The sequence below is a fragment of the Neoarius graeffei genome, chromosome 10 (assembly GCF_027579695.1).
Source record: "Neoarius graeffei isolate fNeoGra1 chromosome 10, fNeoGra1.pri, whole genome shotgun sequence".
Classification (NCBI taxonomy): domain Eukaryota; kingdom Metazoa; phylum Chordata; class Actinopteri; order Siluriformes; family Ariidae; genus Neoarius; species Neoarius graeffei.
Window position 1 is genome coordinate 87374178 of NC_083578.1, and position 12231 is coordinate 87386408.

The 12231-nt window shown below is 41.3% G+C and overlaps 1 protein-coding gene across 8 annotated transcripts in view; it reads left to right on the top strand.

Annotated features, from left to right (window-relative positions):
* Window positions 1-12231, top strand: part of rfx2 (regulatory factor X, 2 (influences HLA class II expression)) — a 101417-nt gene that overhangs the window by 33851 nt on the left and 55335 nt on the right. The gene's annotated exons all lie outside the window — the stretch shown is intronic.

Here is a 12231-nt window from a genome sequence, read left to right on the forward strand (position 1 = left end):
GAAGACATGACCAGTTGAAGACTTGGGGGGGAGGCGACCAATGTTTTTCCACTCCCTGGAACGTGATCCGTGATATTTTTAGACCAATTGAAGTTTCACAGTAACTAATATTCTTACTTGATCTGCACTCCTTTATAGTGTACATGACAACAATAAAATACCAGGATGCGTGTTTCAGGCCAGTGGAAATCTTTAAATGGTAAAGGAGCGTGTCGATACCTCCGTTTCCTTTCCCTCGTGATCCTGTGTTGTTCCATCGCTATGGGCAACAAGGTAGTGTGACAGCGGAAGGCTGGAGATGCTCCATTTTGTCATCGCTGAAATCAGGGGAAGGGAGGGGAGGATGGAGGGGACCGTGTCCTCGCTGAAACCCCCACGTGCAAGAATTTATGCGGAGGACGCGGGCTTCCTCCTCACAGCTGCGCTTCAAAGTGCTTCAGAACACTCTTTGCTTTTTCAGCGCATGGGGCTGGGGGTGGAAATCTGGAAAGGTTTAGTGTGTGTGGTGGGGAAGGGGCTCTGGGGAAGCGGAGAGTTGTAAGTGTGAACAAACGGTCTCCATGGCGACGGCAGGCTGCCGTAGTGATGGATGGCGTGCAGAGGGAGGATGAGGAGGAGATCAGCCTGAGTTTGCAGATTTCTTCCCCCCCTTCTCTTCTCTTCTTTTTGTTACGTCTCCTGTTGCGTTTTCTTTTTTCATGTCTTCTTTCTCTAATTTTCTTCTCTTCTTGCATCTCATTCTTTCGTTCGCTTCTTGTCTCTTGTTTTGTTCCTTTCTCTCGTTCTCATCTCTTCTTTCACGATTTCTCTTCTCGCCTCTACGCTCCTCTCGTTTCGTATCTTGTATCTGTTCTTTCTATCTTATTCTGTTCTTGTCTCATTATATCCTGTGCATCCGCTTCCCTTCTTGCCCTGTTACTCCTCCTTGTTCGTTTTGCTTCTTTTTCTGTTTCTCCTCTTCTTGTTTTGTTTCTTCTTTCTCTATTTCATCTCTTCTTGCTGTTGAAATCATATTAATTTGTTTTCGTGTTTGTGTGAGAGAGTATGTGCCTTCACACACAGTGTGTATTGAATAGTGGGAGTTTGGATAAGATCATGCTCAGTCAGAAAAAGTTGAAACCTGCGTACACTGGGGTGGGCGATATGGGCAAAAAATAATATCTCGATATTTTTTAGGATTTTAACGATAACGATATTTTGACGATATTTAAAAAAACACTTGCTTAAAGATTACAATAATTACAGTGACTAAAAGAATCATTGCAGTGACACAAGTATTTAAGGAAAAGCCATATTTATTTTCTTAAACAACTTTAAATTAATAAAAATGAATAATTCAATTGACAGTTCGTAACGGCAGCAAACATTCTAATCAGCCGTCTCTGACGGCAGTACGGGTCTGCAAATATCCCGCCTGTTCCGCTGCCAACAACCAATCATATGTCGATCTGAACCAGCAGCTTTCCAATCATCTTGCAGCTTCGTGCTCCGCTGTCCCTCTCCTGCTGTTATAGAAGTACTGCGCCTGCGCAGTGTCAAAATAATCCACGAGAAAAGTGGATTTTAAAGCTTTTTCTGAGTCATGAGAACCAACCTAACCCTCAAGTATAATCAACTTTTCATGGCGATTTCAATCATATGCTCTTCGCGACCGTTAGTTTTCACAGAGTCCAGTATTGATATCTCCCCATTCATGTTCAGAGGGTCTGGTCTCACTAATCTGAAAAAGATGCCTGAAAGTGGCCGGCGAGTGACAGCACTTGGCCTGATAGGAGCCCGTCACAGCTTCTTCTTTGTTTTTTTTTCCCCCTCAAAAAAAAAAACGTAAACTACAAGTCAAAGTTTTTCAGTATAACAATAATAAAGAAAAATTTGCTCAATTTAAAATGTATTGAAACTATTAGAAATCGGCTGATCGGTTCATTCATTATTATCCGTGAGTACAGAAACACTAGTAATAATTTCTGGATCATTGCTATAAACGTGGACTAATATTTCTTGGGAACCAATGGGTTAATGACATGGAATGAACCAACCGACCAATCGCATTTTTTCTTCAGATGGTATCTGGGTAAATGAGCAGCTGTCTCAGCCAATCACATTTTATTGCTGGACGGGATCATATCACGACATCTTCCGGTAGATACCCGAAATCAGCTTTGTGCGTTGTGAGGCCAGCGGAGCAAAAAAAAAAAAAACTTTTAATATGCTGAGCGATGTTTGATACATTTTGGAAAGTTGTTTTGGTTGCTTTATAGGTTTCTTAGAATATTTAACTCGTCACGTCTGTGCTGCTCTCCTGGGTTGCTAGAAACAGTTGTGTTGCCCTGGCTTGGCGTATAAAATGTGTGCCCCCCCCCCCCCCCCAAAGCAATTCAAGGCCCGTCCGTCAGTCCGGGTCTGGCGCCGGGTCTGCTCCGCTCTGTATTGATTTTTGGCGGCTTAATTAAAAAAACTCGATAATGCAAAATTACACATCGTCAAAACAACATTCACGATGACATCGCAGACGATACATATCGCCCACCCCTAGCGCACACACACGCACACGGATACTGGTGACAAAATAAAAAAAGCACAAAACAAAGGTCTATGACGTTAAAGGGGAACAGAGGGCAATATATAGAGTAAATATAACAATAAAACACACATTAATGAACCTTATTCAAGACTTACAAAAGTTTTTTGTTCTAAGGTTGGAAAGTTATAGTGTTTTGAAAGTAGCTCGAGCAAACTATTTCCGCAGTTTGAACAGCCTGCCATGATATTAATTTTATCCAATCAGAATGCACGTTCATTTTCTCTGCGTAACACTCATGACGTATGTATGTGCCCAGTTGTGTTGGCTCATTGAGGTTGGGAATAGCACGTGTGAATCGGAAAGTAGGATGAATTGTAAGTGATCGGCTACACAATGCCACAGTGTGTTGCTTTCGGGTGTAATAACAGGACCGATGGAAAGCATAACGATCCTCCAGACGTGTCTTTTGCGGGATCTCTTCGTATGATTCGACAGAGCTGTCGCTTTCACTTGATGCATCCGACGCCATGATTACACGCTTCTCTCCTAGTGCAGTGGGTAGCGCTGACGTCACGGTCTTTTAAAAATGGCGACTCTTGTGCCGTTTAGCATACCGACTATTGTATTTACAATTACCAAGATATTTCGTTGTTTTCTAGTATATAAATTTGATAGAATACTTAAGAATACGTTACTTTGTCACATCAGCAACTGTATATATTATATTTGGTACCCCTTTAAAGGATGGCTTTTTTTATGTCTATGGCAAATTTGAACTAACATATTTATATATATATATTTATGCCTTTTACCCATGTTTAAGGAGCTGCTAGTTGGTGGTAGGTGCCTGCTGCCATCTGAGCAAACGTAATGTTAACTAGTTATGGCACGTGAGGTGAAGTGATACTTATGTCGTGTGTAAAATCCATTTCGGAGCCCCAGGGGGCAAATATTTTATTAAATTGTTAATATTTTATGAAACACATTTTATTAAATTGAGTTGCGTCTTTATGAGAAAGCATGCACTATAATATAGTGTGAAAAAAAGTTTTGAACTTCATTTCAGTTTATTCGCAGAAAAAAAATTAGCAATAAAAAGCACCTGATTTCAAAATCATTTCGCCGTAGTTGCGAAGACGAACGCTGTGTTTTATTTATGGCACAGTGAATTTATATGTGGGCGGAAACTTCTTGTCGATAAGAGAGGTCAGAGGAAAATGGCCAGATTGGTTTGAGCTTTTTTGCCGGGAAGGATATAGTAACTCATATAATCACTCTTTACAAGCATGGTGAGCAGAAAAGCATCTCAGCATGCAACAGCAGAAGAACACATTGGGTTCCACTCCTGCAGCCGAGAACAGGGAGCTTAGAATCAAGAACAACACTATTAAAGTCGCCTGTGTATGTATGTATGCATGTAATATATGTTATTTACCAGCTGGGAGGTCCGTATCGTGAAATACCGTGACCGAGGTCTTGAAAGTACTGAGCGAGGCCCTCTGGGCCGAGGTCAGTATTCAAGGCCGAGGCCACGGTATTTCACCATACAGACCGACCTTAAGCTGATCAATAATATATTTATTTTCTTCTTTACCAAATTCTAACAGAAAACGAGAGCGCCCGAAAGGGAAAACCGTGCCGAGCCGCCATTTTGAATCCTCATTCACGGCTGTAATGCAAATTGCTTCCTCCTCAAGTGCACTTCCATGGCAGGAAAAAAACTACATTTTGCCACCTATGTCGTCCCCTATTTATACACATAGGAGTCATTCAGGATTCAGCCATGTTTTTGCTCGGCGTTAGCTACAGTTAGAGGTTTTTAGCTTTCTCCTGAAATATTTTCTTTTATTTCTTCTTCCTCAGGGTAGTAAAACTCGCTTTCGCTGTGAACACTGTCGTTATCGCTATCCATGCTGTAAAATTAATGCTATTATACTGAGAAATGCTGGCAAAAATTTATAAGATTTTTGATAAAAATCTTATAAATAAATCTCATAAAAAAGATAAATGTTGACAAAAATTGCTACTATGTTTGTTGTTGTTGTTGTGAATGAGCGAGTCGCCAGAGGTCCGTAACCGGGGTCCGTAACTGGGGTCCGTATCGTAGGATACGGACCCGCTTGCCAGCCAATCAGAGCTCAGGATTTGATGGAAACCGGATCGTGAAAAAAATAATGATTTTATTACTGTATTTCTTCTGTAAGACATTTGTGTAATATTATCCTTGCAGTGACTCTTGCATCCCAGTGTACCGAATATGTACTGTATCTTAACACAGCGATCCGTCTATAATCTTGGTCGAATCTTACATAGTTGCCCATGTCATGCACTTTTTAGACGGTCCCTTACCGACTCCATTACGATACAGCACTGGAGAGCTTTATTTCTAAACCATTAGATTAGATTAGATTAGATTAGATTAGATTAGATTAGATTAGATTAGATTAGATTAGATTAGATAAACTTTATTGATCCCTTTGAGCGGGTTCCCTCAGGGAAATTAGCTTCAGTTAGGAAAGGTAAAAATATATTCAAGTATACTTGATTCGCTTTCCACTCCAGAGAAAGAAAATGCACATTTTGTCCTTTTTGTTATTTCTACAAAAATAGAAGAGAGACTCTCAATTGTGCAGCAAATGTCCTAATATAAAACCAATGTTACTGCGGTGCATTTAAGTGGCACCGAAATCTATGCTGTGATTTGGTCCGGTAGATACCGATCGTATAGGAACTAGTGCCGTTTTCGCACCGGGTTTCAGTACCCAACCTCAGAAATAACCATAATAGCTATAATATTTCCCCAAAGTAATAACAATTCATGTTATTTTGTCAGGGGTGTGGCTGTATGCACTCGCAGTAACAGGGCTAGAATTTCGTGAAAATTTGCAGGAATCTGTTTGGATTCTTGCAAAACGGTTTTGCGAGAATCCAATAAAATAATTTCAACAACTTTTGTGTTTGTTGTGACTGTGTGTACGAGTTTGAATTCTTTTCACAGGCAGTCAGTTGGCCTCCAACTCAGCCCTCAAACCACAAATACAGTACCGGTTACAGTAATTAAAATACACATATTTATACACACTGGCTGTCCAGTCGATATTTCCAAACATTTGTTATGCGCCTCACTGGCGAGATGTCGCACCAAGTTCGGTTTCAGTATATATGTCGTCCCATTTTTCCCATAACTAATAACATCATTCACGACCTTGTGTCTATATCTGAAAAAGTAAATTCAATATTCTCTGTAATTGCATGTCTTGATAATTTATTTATTTCAAATTCTGATGGTGTTCATTTTAATTTGAGTGTAATTTTATTAACGTGTAAAAAAATGATCGAATTTCTCATGTCAGTAACCTGTTTTTTTGTGTGTTTATCATATATTTATTCATTTCATTGGTCTTGTCTTTCTGATTCCGAGTGACTGCACTAGTGTGTGTGTGTCAGACTCCTGTATAGGCTATATATCATTATATGCGTGACGATCATCGACCGTGAAACAGAATGCCCACCGTGCTTTGATTTTGTCATAGTGCAGGCTGCATGTCTTACACCTCGCCTTGACCGTGAAATCGTCTTCAAAGTCGAAGTCATAATTGTCTAGTAGATCATCGCCCCACGCCTGTAAACCGCGCCGCGATATTCTTTTCGTTTTTTCAACGGATTTCGAGGTGTTTGGCTGACTATCATTTGAGCTGGAGTACGCCATCTTGTTATTCTTGACAACAAAAGCCACCTGGTGAGTACTCGGCGGATTAGATGCAAGCGACACCAAGCGAGTGAAGCACACTTTGCACATGTGCAGAACGTTTGTTTATCGAAACCGAAACCGTTTGTGGAATTTTTGTGTTGAAGTGATTACTTTGATATTTTACGATAAAATTACGATATTTCTTGAATATTTTGCGCGAATCCGTTGAGATTCGCCTGGGGAACAATTTACGCGAATACTCACACGAATCGCTTTGCAGATTCACGCCAAAATTTTCTAGCATTTGGCCAAGATATAAGTTCACTTCCTGTTTGGCAGCTTTGCTGTCAAATACATTCTCAGAACAGGAAATCTGAGTAACATGTTCTCATGTCAGGATTACAAAAGACCTGATCTGTAAAAAAAAATCAGGTTTTAAGACCAAAGACATGAAGAGTAATGGCTAAAAACATGTTTTTCCTTATTATAGCACCCCAGAGTGGTCAAATGGGGTAATTGCTGCTGGACTCCCTCAAGCCAGAGTCTTGAGTTCTTTCACGAAGTTTGGTATAGCTACATAAAAGCATTACTGTGAAATAATCTCACTTTCTGTTTGGTGGCTTTGCCATCGAACAGGATCGCAGAACAGGAAATGGTAACATGTCCAATCCTCATCTCATCTCATTATCTGTAGCCGCTTTATCCTGTTCTACAGGGTCGCAGACAAGCTGGAGCCTATCCCAGCTGACTACGGGCGAAAGGCGGGGTACACCCTGGACAAGTCGCCAGGTCATCACAGGGCTGACACATAGACACAGACAACCATTCACACTCACATTCACACCTACGCTCAATTTAGAGTCACCAGTTAACCTAACCTGCATGTCTTTGGACTGCGGGGGAAACTGGAGCAGAACACGCAAACACGGAGAGAACATGCAAACTCCGCACAGAAAGGCCCTCGCCGGCCACGGGGCTCGAACCCGGACCTTCTTGCTGTGAGGCGACAGCGCTAACCACTACACCACCGTGCCGCCATGTCCAATCCTCAGGCTCTAAAAAAAAAAAAAGCATGAGATCAAATAACAATCACTAAGACCAGTGATGTGAAGCGTAATGACAAAAAATATATATATTTTTTCCCTTATTGTAGTGCCCCTGAGTGGTAAAATGGGGCAAATCTTTCTGGGCTCCCTTTGGGTAGGGTCTTGAGTCTGTCCACCAAGTTTGGTGTAGATATATAAAAGTGTTGCTGAAATATGGGCCCACTTCCTGTTTGGTGGCTTCACCATTGAATTTCACTGGATGACAGCAGTCAAGTCAAGTTTGTTTGTATAGCGCTTTTAACAATAAACATTGTCCCAGCTTTACAGCAGCCATATTGTTTACCCTGTCAGACTTCTTTGAATATATTTGGTTGTGTTAGGATTAGGGCTGTGCGATATGGGAAAAAATGAATACCCCGATACATTTTCTCCATTTCGCGATATACGATATATATCTCGATATATTTAAATCTCCTCTAAAGGACCCCATGAAATCTAACTTTTACTCTTTTTACTGTTTTCACTACAATCCCTGCAGATTAAATAACATTCTTGGTTAACTTTACAGGTGGTTTTCAACAACACATTTTAAATTTTCATGTTAGTGATTAATCACTATTGAATTGAAATAAGACTATTTTTATTCAACAAAGATGTGGCACAAACTGCAAAAACAATCTTGAAAATTGCAACAAAGGGGCAACACAATACAGAGCTGCTCAAATCAGTAAAGTGCAAGCTCAACACTGAGAAAGACATTTAGCCTAAATAAGAAAAGTGCTCATTCATTAAATTATTTAAAAAAAATAGATCTCCAAGCTGGGCGGCACGGTGGTGTAGTGGTTAGCGCTGTCGCCTCACAGCAAGAAGGTCCTGGGTTCGAGCCCCGGGGCCGGCGAGGGCCTTTCTGTGCGGAGTTTGCATGTTCTCCTCGTGTCCGCGTGGGTTTCCTCCGGGTGCTCCGGTTTCCCCCACAGTCCAAAGACATGCAGGTTAGGTTAACTGGTGACTTTAAATTGAGCGTAGGTGTGAATGTGAGTGTGAATGGTTGTCTGTGTCTATGTGTCAGCCCTGTGATGACCTGGCGACTTGTCCAGGGTGTACCCCGCCTTTCGCCCGTAGTCAGCTGGGATAGGCTCCAGCTTGCCTGCGACCCTGTAGAAGGATAAAGCGGCTAGAGATAATGAGATGAGATCTCCAAGCTATTAACCTGACTACTGAGAACCACTGGAACATTCACAATAGAGAGAGAGATTGAGGGAGAGAAGAGAGAGATCTGCAAAACATCATTTTTCTCTTTGCACACTTTTGAACTGAATGTTTTCTGGCTCTGCCTCTCAGATGTGTAGAATTCCGGTATTGCCTTCTCTGTAAAACGTCTACGGCCAGGCAACTCATATTTGGGATCGAGTGTGTTTAGTAATTTTTGGAAGCCTGGTTTTTCCACTATACTAATTGGGATCATGTCTTCGGCAATGACGTTAGTGATTGCATCCGTTATAGCTCTCCATCTCTGACTCGGTTTCTCATATGGGGTGGCTTTGGAGAACGAGGCCGCTATGGTCGTTTGTTTAGCTCGTGGGGGGTTTTAGCTCGTGGGCAAGTAGTTCGGAGTTTAAGAGACTCTTCATACTGTACCGGGTGAGTTTTCAGGTGATGGAACATATTTGTAGTGCTGCTGCCTTTCGTGATGACAGGTTTTTTTGCACACTTTACAAACTGGCATTTGCTGTTCCACGGCCTCCTCGCAATATCCAAAAAAATGCCAGATGACTGACCCCTTACTAGTTCTTTTAGGAACCAATTCGTCTGCTTCCATTATTAATTTGTCGCTGAAATTGACAGAGCTTACACGGTAGCCTATGCAGCACCAACGATTGCACGAACTGAGTCAGCGCTGTAAACCGAAACTAGGAAATCTTCTCTCCGGCAGTGTTGCCAGATACTGCTGACGTTTTCCAGCCCAAAATATGTTAAAAACCCGCCAAAACGCACTTAAAACTGCCCAATTGGGCGGGAAACCGCCAAATCTGGCAACACAACCGAAACTAGAAAATCTTCCCGGAAGTTCCTTTCAGCACCGAGATGTCGCCCGGGATTGGTTGGCGAGTGCGTGACGTTATTGTTTTTTTTTACCCTTAGGCAGCCTCTCACGTTACTGCCTGAGGGACAGGGAGAAAACCACCGGAAAAGGTTTTAAACAAACGCAACAAACACGAAACAAACGCAAGTCGGAAGATGACCATAAAATACTCGATAGTTACGATATAATAATTTTATGTATCTCACACAGAATTTTCGGCGATATATTGAGTATATTCGATATATCACACAGCCCTAGTTAGGATCAATGATCTCGGACTAGTTCTCAAAAGTAGGTTTCAAAATGGTGGAAAATCCAATATGGCGGACTTGAACAGCAATGGGTGCCGTCAAATGGAGATGACCCAAGGATTCGGTGGAGGGGGAGGTATAACAACCCTAGGACAAGTGGTTCAAAAGTTATAAGCAAAAATGTACCTTGAAATTTGGCCTGTTGGTGGGTGGTGCCACAGAGATGATTGGACTGACCCCAAATTTGACGCCTTGATATTATGGACTGTTCTCCATCAATGTGCCAAATTTCCTCAAAATCCACCGATGGCAGAAATTATAATAATAGTGAAAAAAAAACCCTAACAATTACAATATGTGCCTTGTACCTTTGGTGTGATATTTCCCCAAAGTAATAACGACAATAACTATAATTAACCTCCTAAGGCCCAAGCTGTTTTTTTTACATGCATTTTTTATTTCTCTTTGCTATTTGGGCTTATTAGAACCTGATTAGAATAAAAACTAAGCATCATCTTTTGATAAGATGTACTTTTAGAGAAAAAGTATGTCCACATATGTGGATTCTTGTTCCGAATTTCTAAAAAGTGCTGTCCACGCATGTGACCGCTAAGCCCTAGGAGGTTAAATCCGATAGTAAACGCTGTAATATCTGTAACATTTCTTATAGTAATGTAAAAGCTGTAAACTAACAATAACAAGAGTCATAATAAGTGTAATATCTCTGACAGTAATACCTGTAATTATAACATTTCTGATAGTAACTGTAATATGCATGACATGGTTTTAAAATTAGAGTAATAGCGAAGCTCCATACTTAAGAGAATATGGTAATACACCGACTTGATCTTTGATGGCTTTCGCGACTGTGTGTATGTCTGTACGAACAATGAACACGTACCACCACAGGGAACCGGATCGTAAGCGCAAGGCAACGTATCTCATAAACACTTGACCACCGGACAACGAAATTTGTACCTTTATTTACATAAGATAGATGGGGTTTTATCCAGCGCTTATTTTTAATTTGCCTTTTAAAAAATAACTTGGGATTATTTACTAACACATGCTATGAAAAATACTCAGAACAGTTTCATATAAAACTAGTTAAAAGTTTTATTAGTTCATTAACTTGTTGGATAATAAACAGTTTCTGTCATGTAAGGACGATAAACAGCAAGCAAACAGATCCAAAACGTAGACAAAAGCAGGCAAACGAGGCACAGACAGGATATCAGAGGGAATACAATACTCACAGTCCAAAAACACAAACGGGGTCAAAACCAGAAAAGCAATACAAAATACAAGGCTTGGTAACATCAGATGCAGGGTTCAGAGCAGACTTTGCAAAGTCTGTGTGTTACTGAGAGTCCTGCTGTGATTGCGCTCTAATCAGGAACAGGCGCATGGTAATGAGTCCGAATGGCACCACGCATAGATGTAACCAGACATCTGTTTGACATGTCAAGTTTGATATTGGATGGTAACTCTGCAGTAGTGACGTAAAGTGAAAGTGCTGGTTCACCGCTGTCCACGAGGCCCCCAGCAGAGTCACGCCATAATAAATGTCATGGTGTTGTTTCTGGCGCATGGCATGCGGTGTCAAAGAAAGGAATAAATATGAATCGTAACTGCAATGTGTATCTCATTACTGGCCTCACTGTCACAAGACAATGCAGCGATTTATTGACGTGAAATACACGACACAATTCGGTGATTCATTCATGGTGCTGTAATATTATTATTCTATTCAGGGGGATTGTGTGTCCTCGCAATTATTTTGCTCATAAACTCATCAGGAGCTCCATTTTTAGACAGTGCATAAATATCTATATTAACTGTAACCCCCAGCAGTTGGAAAAGTCATCTTCTGAAGTAGTTGTTGATTTTGGAGCAAAGAGGTGTAAAGTAAGCATTTCATTCCCCCCCCTTCCTTTTCTCCAGCTTTCCTGATTACTTTTACATTCCTTGTCAGTTTTGGTCTGAAGGCTCCAGATCACAGCAGGCTCAAAGTTCCTGAAAGTAACTCCACAAATAATTGTAGAGGGGATATAATTGGAGCCGAGCCGTTCTCCCTCACCCCAACAACACCCCAGTAATTACCTCCCTCTTTGCCCCCTGAGAGGCTGAAATGAATAGGTTACGTATTTATTGTTGTAAGTTTCTGGTTAGTGTGAGATAGACGGCTCGCTCTGGGGACGGCATTGTTTGGTTTGGGAAGTATTCTGCCGGTCACCTAGCAACAGGCTCCTGGAAACGGGAGTGGACTGTGTTGCTACTGGCAACGGTTGTTGCTCTGCAAACAATGTGGGCCGGAGCGCAAACAAGAGCCAAGACCGTGGGCTCGGGCGCTTAATTGAACATCTGCATGTGTTTTTCGAGCGCTCTTTAAGTCGGCTTCCCTTTAATAATAAGCGACAGACTGCCCCTTAACCGTAATAATAAGAGTAATAACTTTATGTATGTAGCACCTTTTCATGCAATTCAACACAAAAGTGCTTTTAGAGGGTGCACAAGAATCGAGAGAAAGCCTTAAACAAAAAGAAATAAATCAAGCAAAGAGGGAATACTGGAAGTTAGGATGTAGGCAAGCTGAGAGGAGGAGGAGGAGGATGGTGTGATATTTAATTCTTGATCCT